Raw genomic sequence first — 8,305 nt, 5'->3', positions numbered from 1 at the left:
CGGGACAGGGCCCGAGCAAGAGGAGCTTCGCCCCTAAAAATAGCAGTGGTCAAGTTATTAGGAACAAGCAAGTTTAACAGACAAATGGTCGGTGACCTTAGTGCGGAACATTTCGCGGTTGGTGCATTATGGGCAGTGCTACGGTAGGGCATTCTTAGCTATTTTCTTTCATGTTGTGATAGGAGCAAGATGGAAATGGCGCTGGGTGAGGGAGAAAAATCGCAAGAGGACGGGAGAAGCTCCCTGTTTCGTTTTCCTCCTGGGTCTTCGTCCCCCCAGCGCTTTTTTGTGATGGATCACAAACTCTCCCATGAAACCACTTGATCAGGGAAGTTCGGAGACCCATACATAACCGGCGCGAATTCGTCTTGACGTTATTTGTACGCAGCGATAAGCCACCGTCTTCGTTTTATGAGAATGTCTCCAGGCTGTTTTAATAGAAAAACGCTTTACTCTGGCTTCAGCTCGTTTGCACTGAAGTGCGTGGTAGGTTGCCCTCTACTACGCACGCTTCCGACACTGCATCCTTTCTTTTCCATTACGCGATAACGTTATTAAGCTCATTTTTCGATTCCCCGTGGTCCAGCTGTCCGCCTCTAGCGTTCTAATCAGTCGTCCACGGTAATACATTACGTCACCACTGCCAACGAGAAATTGCGACTGAGGCAGCAGTATTCGAGAGCTCATCTCAACCTGTAATGCAGCGTTACGGTGACAGGAGTTTGGAAAGGAGGACAATGACACAACGTCGGATACGAAAGAAATGACACGCGTTTTCACGACGTGCCACGCCTGCGTGGTGCAGCTTGTTCTATGCCGTGTCGGGGGTAGCATGCTCGGTAGACACGGTCTCCACCCGTGACCGCAGCTTACATCATCACACCAAAGTGGGTTGCCACCGTGAGATCAAAAATATAAAGTTTGGGTAATTCCTGAACCGAGGCTCCCCGTGTGGTACGAGGCATGGCGTAGTGAAACCGCGCGGAAGACTTTTTGACCAATGTAGGATCTAACATGCGCCCATATCTCGACATACGGGCGTTTCGTTTCCTTCTTACATCAGAAAAACGACCGCCGAGACTGGGTGCTGAATCAAAAGCCTTGGGCTCAGCAGCGCAACAACTTGCCCTCTGAGCCACCGCGCTTGGTTTTCCACCTGGACTTATGCCGGCACGAACAGTGGATGACCTATCTAAAACAGGGAACAAAGGATTAACCCCAGTCTCTCAGAAATCAGGGAAGGCATAGATTATACGATGAAAATAGCTAAAACAAAGCCCTGTGTATCACGTGTTATCACCTAAGCTTTCAAAATACTTTCCAACATTGCCACGGCTATGTCTTTACTGAAAGATCGGTTTGGTAAACTACAGACTGCGCTACGGGGCCAAGTTAAAGGCACCGAAATTTAGGTACGAATATCATCCGAGTGAACAGCCACGGAAGAACTATTGGTCGGTGGAGTGATAAACAATCGGGTAGTTCCTAACTCATAATCGCCAAAAACAGAAAAGCTTTCCCCTTTTATTGCCCACAAGCAAAAAGTCCAACCAAGAAACATAAAGAAAATTGAAAAAAATTCTAAGAATCATGCAGCCACTGATAATGACCATTATTGGCCTCGAGGACATACCGTGGCGCCACCTACGAGTGACGTCACTTGTAGGACGCCGGGTCGTGTTGTCGTCTGCTACAACACATTTCCTGTGCGTATGCGGAAGCGTGCTTTTTTGTTGTGGCCACCGTCTCCCCCCTGCTTGTGGGTTTGATGCAAATTACCCAAAAAAGTTGCCTGCAGACCGAATAATCCGGGCAATCAATCAGCGATTCGCTTGTTTCCGGCGACACCGCCGCGTTTAGGTAGTTGCTACCATCGCGACCCACAGCTTGTACAACTGATGCCGAGTAAAGTACGCTGTAAATTCATTATAAACTACTTGTGACGGACATGTACGAGACTGTGTGCGCAAGGAAACACCCTGTAACAGCTACCGAAACGCGTCGCTCGTTTGTGATCTCACCTCGCGTACTGCTCACATTGCCTGGTAATAGGCGGGAACGGTGATCGGATTGCTTTGCCTCACGTGCTTAAAAGCGTGATTATGGTCTGCAGTTTGGCTTAATCAGCGCCTATTTCCCCAACAATGTTTTTTATAGTTATGCCCGGATTTGATTAACGATCACTGCCGTAGCCTGTATTCTGTACGGCTGATATGTTTACTTTTCGCGGCAACTTGTTCACAATGTATGTACGGTATGAACGCGAGTTTTTAACGCCTTTGAGCGGGTTTGGACAAGGCTAAATTTAGTTTTTATTAGGACCTCGGTGTGGGAATTTATAATCGCAACGTGAGCGATTACAGCGAGCCCGCCTTTCTCAAGCAGCAATTTCGAAACTCACGACTGCTCACAGAAGCTGAGGCTGTGCACGTTGCGAAATACGTCGCTAATGATTTGCGGTAATGGGAAGTTTTAGAACAGGAGAACCGAGCTATAGGGGAACACAAACGCAACATGCGCGCGCGCGACGGGAGGTTCTTTTCCAACAGCTCGCAGCCGGCTGCGGATGCACGTTGGGAACTTTAGGCATAGCGTCGCGGCAGATATTTCATTGCCGCTATCGTTACAGTTGCGAATGACAGTCCCTAACACAACTTTTCACCGCACGGTCACCCCCCTTCTCGTATCTGGAACTCTGTAACCGCGGCGATTCGATGATCAAGATGCCTGCCACGGCCTCGGTCGATACTTGCGCGCAGATATCGCCACCCTTCGGCCACTCGCCACACCGCGCTTTCGGCGGGCGCTGCCGGGACCGACCTCCGCGGCCGGTCGGCGTAAATCGCGGCGGATATTTGAGCATCGCTTTGTAAACAACAGCTGATGACACTACCTGGCGCAATTTTTCATCACACCAACACCCACTTTCTCCGATCTGGAACTACTTTTCCACGAATTGTGTGACTTTAAAAAGCGGTGACAAGTTATTTGTTGCTGCGGCGACCTGCGTCGGTCTGAGCCGCACCGTCGGCCGTGCGGGTGAGCACGGCGGTTGCGTGTGCTTCTGCGAGCAGTAAACGCTTCATGATTTCTTGCTTTATACATTTCTTGCAAACAAGAGAAATCTACAAACTCCGCTGCTTACGCTTCGGGGGCATACGTCATACACCACCGCGCTCATGTTGTTTGCGGATAATACATACACCACAGTTGATGCGGTTTTGAAGTCCCCGCGAGGTCAAACTGCGCTTGACGCACTGAGAATTAACTTCAAACGACGTAAATGAACACGAAAATACTTTCAGAACGCGCTTCCCAAGAGAACTGTGACTAGCTGCAAGCCAACGAGCCAACTACGCAGCAAGATGGGAACAGTGATCCTACAAGTGACGTCAAAACGATCGCAGCGCCGGCCTCTCCAGTGGTGGGCCTCGCGGCCAGTACTGCAGAGCCTGACGTACCAAACATTATTCGCACCAAAGAAAGTGAAAGAAACACCATCATTAGGAAGGCTACGAGACAGTTCTCAACCTCGGAATTCTGACCATGAGACGAACTAATAAAGGGTTGACCACCAAGCTAACAGAATCAACATCCATTGACGCGTCTAGACGAAGGAATAAAATAACTGTATTCGGAGCAAAGAATAGACTCGAGAAACGCACGACAATAATTGGTGAAGGTGAATCATAGAAGTCTTCACGCTGCAGTCTTCCGAAGTAGGATGTCGGTTACAATGATGATGAATAGGTCATCAGCTTGTGTCTTCCTAACGCATTCCAAGAAATCGGACAAAAAACTAACTCTTCTGCCAACTAGAAAGTGGATGTAAAAAAAAATCGCGCCAATCCGCCCCGTGAATGTGGTTGGAAAGCAAAGCTGTAAACGGCACCCATAACGATTATTCATGCGACGTCACTTAAAATCCCTCACATCGCTCTACAAATAGTAAAACCAGCGAGAAGTGAAAGGCACCTAACCACACCATTTGTTACTTCAAAGAGATATTCTTGGTAAGGTTAAATCAATGCATGATGCATGAACGGTGTTTGGTTGAGTTGTATTGGTGTAGCAAGTGCGGAAACTTTTTTTTATAAAATCAAAGTAAGCTCCAACCCGGTGTTAGACGATCTGGCTTCTCCGTCTCTGCGCCGCGGACGGAGGCGACGAGACTTGCGGCTGAGAAGGAGGAGGAAGAAATACTTCTGTTCAGATTTCTGAACGGCCCAGAGTGCAGCCTTGGGGAGTGATTCCTTCTTCTGTGGGGCCCATATGCAGTCCGCGCGGCCTGTGTTCTGTCCACCCGCTGAAGATGGGTAGGTAGAGAGGGCCTGGACAGCAGCATCTCCCATTGCTCTTGTTGGGTAGTTGACGGAAAGAGAGGAGGGTGCTCAGGGCTAAAGTCGCACACCCCGATTACGGGGCGGAGTATTCCTACTTCTGAGAAAAATTTACATTCAGCGTCGTAGCGATTCGGATGAATTACGTGAAGACGCGTAGGCTGTGGGAAGGAGCCCGGATTGTATGAGCCGTAGGGTAGTTTCTCGAAAGGTCAGGGTAAGGCGAAGGTACGGTCTGTCTCAGAAGGCGATAATGCTGGATTATCTCCCTGGACGTGACAAGCGGGTGACTGTCCTCGTGCAGCTCCATAGCACGGGAGGTAAAAGCGCAGGCTTGTTTGGTGGGCGTATTTGTTGCCCTCCATTGAAGCGTGAGGCGGTGTCCAGATGAGCTGAATGGAACCGTTTGGGGAGTGGTTTTTTAGCACGCACAGTGCAGGTCAGGACACCCAACCCGACTGGTAATTCCAGTAGGCTTGCTGGGAATCGGTGACTACCCTCCGAACTCCTGGTTGAGTGAGAGCCAAGGTGATGGCTGCCTCTTCTGCTGCCGTCATTTGTTGGGTCCTAAGCGAGGTACACGCAAGGAGGTTGGTTCTGGAGGTAGCCACGATGATGGCGTGTTGCTGCCCTCGATGTTAGGAGAAGTCTGTGTAGATAACTGCATGAGCCCCACCGAGGGTGTTGTTTAGCGCTTGAGCCCGTGCTTTTCGTTGACCCTCGTCATGTGAGGGGTTCATATTTCTAAGCAAAGGTTGCATCTTTAGTTTTAGTCGCCAAGAGTCTGGGAGTACGTCAAGCGGAGTGACATTCTGGGCTGCCCAGCCAATCTGGTAAAGCATGTGATTACCCACTGTAGTTCTGAGTCGGACCTTCTGGTTAGAAAGATGGCCTTCTATCAGCTCTTCCACCGTGTTGTGGAGCCCGTGCTAAGCAGCCTCAGTGTGGACGCACTCATGAGAAGACCAATGGCCTGCTCAACCGCCTTTCTAATCATTATATAAAGTATCTATATGTCTTCCTCGTCGAGAAGAAGATGGGGGTTTGTCGTAAGTAACTCTCGAGAGGACAAAAGCTTCAATTATTCGAAAGGTACCGGATTCTTTTAGGCCTCGCTTCTTGGTGGAAACTCGCCTGATCATGTGTACGATTAGATTAATGCTGTTTTTGAGGCGCTGCAAGGAGACGTCACTCTTGGTGTTGGCCTGGAAATGTAGGCCCAGGATCTTGATGCTGGGGTTTGGAGTGATGGCCTGGTCATCAAAGAGTATTTTAATGTATTCCTTGATTTGGCGTGAGGGCGGACGACAAGGAGCTGTGATTTTTTACGTGAACACTCGAGGCCACAGGCTTTAGCACATTGGCATACTAAAAGTGAGATTCCATGGATTGGTGTGAGCTTCCTTTAATTTTTGTAACTCTTAGCACATGAGCAAGGTGCGCACAGGGCCGCTAGACGGGCGTGAGTGGTCGTGTGACGCTTTCACGTGGCATTCAGCGAGAAGGCAGGGGGTAAACAGTAGATGTGCTTGGTGAGTACACCATTTGTCTTCCCGTGTTCGCGTGGGCTTGTAGCTGAATCGGTAAGACAACGGGCTCTCGCTTTGTTAGTCTATTGGTTCCAGGTTCGATTCCCGGCGGTGCCACTAAATTCTTTTATTTGTTCGCTGGAGTTTTCTGGTGACACCAACGGTCGCGAGAGAACCCTTGGGGGGTAGAGGTAGAAAGCTTTGCTTTAAAACAAAACCCGGAGGTGCCAGAATACCCCCTTTGAAAAAAACAGGCACCCCCAAACAGAAAAAAAGACCGGCACCCGCACCCATTTGAAAGGAAACCACTGCCGGCCATGATAGACATTGCACCGATCCAGTGACCCCGCATAAAAACACTCCTCTACCAAAAATATTGTTACAATCGTACATTAGAAGGGGCGATAGGGCAGGCTCAAGTTCATTAGGGGAAAGTTTCAATCTGATGAGATGACAATAAAAACTGATTCCGGGATGTGCGAAAGCAGAAGGCCCCATTTGTCATAGTTGACTACTCTAGCAATCTTAGTGACTGCAGAACGCTCCAAAATACCTCAAAAAAACATTAGAAGTTAAAACCACACACTTGGAAATCGTAATACCGGGTGTGTCAAATAAAAACATTACATGAATACAGACTCGCAAAGGACATTAGAGATCTTTCTGGAGGCAGAGTACCAAGCGCTTCGGAACGATATTCCCATCCATAATGCAGAAAGTAGCAGCGTCACCTGGACAGCCGGATCCAACCGTCTGAAAGCAAACGACCCACTATGCAAGAGGCACACGAACTGACGCAACGTGCTCCTTGTGGTCTGGACTACCACACTTCCCTTTTCAAAAAAAATTAAGAACGAATCCTGATGATGATTGGATGTTTATGGCGCAAGGCCAACTAGGGCAAAGAGCGCCAAAACAATAGTCATATATGAGGGGTGAAACCTTAAACACTACGAACAGTCAGCAAAAACAAAAGTAAAATCACAAAACGACAATGAGCATGGCTGGTGTATAGGGCCAGGGAGTGATCACGCGTGGTATGAAATGAGGTCTAAAAATTGAACTTCTTCTAAATATTTAAAATCGCACTTGATAGAAAACATGGGATCATCAGAGAGGAAAAACGCTGGGTGTGGTGGGACGTGTAGTCTGTATAGCTGTGGGAAGTGTTTGCGTCGTTTCGTGTGAAGTGCCTTGCATGTGATTAGTATGTGCACCACGGATAGGGCATCTCCGCACCTGCTGCACTGGGGTCTAGAAGATCCCGTCAGCAGATACGAGTACGTCGCATGGGTGTGCCCTATCCGCAGCCTACCCAAGGCGACTTCCATGTGTCTGTTGCGTGAGTCAGCTGTGTACCCTCCCAAGTGTGGCTTTATTACGTGTAGTTTGTTGTCTGTCTGTTCGTCCCAGTGTGTTTGCCATGTTCTCCGCAGGTGTTGTCTTATGTGTGGCTTGAGGTCTGTGTAGGGTACGGTTGTTATGTCTACAGTGTTCCTGAGTGCAGCAGCAGCAGCCCTCTCGTCTGCCAACTCATTCCCAGCGATCCCAGCGTGTCCTGGAACCCAGCAGAGGAGCAGCTGATGCTTCTTTGCATACACAGACATGATAGTGTTAAATACAAGATTAACTATGTGGTTTTTGGGGGGTGTATGCGATGACAGTGCGCGAACAACACTCAAGGAATCTGTGTAGATGATAGACTTTGGAATTTGATTTTCAAGTATGTGCCGTACAATCAGCAAAATCCCATACGCCTCTGCTGAAAAAATTGTCGTGTGGACGCTCATGGTTCTGGCTGCACAGAAATTCGGACCATGAGCAGCGCAGGAGACCATAGTGGAGGTTTTAGACGCGTCACTGTAAAATTCTGCAAGTGGGTATTTAAACTGCAGAGACAGAAAGTGCTGCAGTATTGCAGCCTGCGGTACCCGATTTTTGTCAAGTTTCATAAAAGAAAGGTCGCACGACACAGGACGAACTTGCCAAGGCGGTAAACTGTTTAAAAGGGATGACCTGTACACATCCAAAAACAAAGCACTGAGATCCGAGGCTCGCTCTTTCACTCTAAGTGAAAAGGGCAGAGGAACGGATGGGCGATTTACAAAGAGCAGAGATGTGGATGTGTCGTTAAAGACAGGATAAAAAGGATGATTATTCAGCGATGAAATTTTAAAAGCATAAAGCAAGTCCATGTATGTTCGTTGGTTCTCAAGGCTCCACTTATTACACTCAACATAAAGACTCTCAGCAGGGCTAGTGCGAAAAGCACCCGACGAAAAACGAAGGCCCATGTGTAGAACTGGGTCAAGAATTCGCAAGGCTGTCTTAGTCGCCGACCCATACACCACACTGCCATAGTCCAAACGAGACCCAACCAAAGCAGTATACAAGCGAAGCAAGAGTTCTTTGTCGGAACCATAGGATTGGTGGGAG

The sequence above is a fragment of the Haemaphysalis longicornis genome, unplaced genomic scaffold (assembly GCF_048455015.1).
Source record: "Haemaphysalis longicornis isolate Haplotype H1 unplaced genomic scaffold, Haemaphysalis longicornis Haplotype H1 scaffold_12, whole genome shotgun sequence".
Taxonomy (NCBI): domain Eukaryota; kingdom Metazoa; phylum Arthropoda; class Arachnida; order Ixodida; family Ixodidae; genus Haemaphysalis; species Haemaphysalis longicornis.
The sequence above is the reverse complement of the archived record's forward strand: the minus strand, read 5'-3'. Positions refer to the sequence as shown.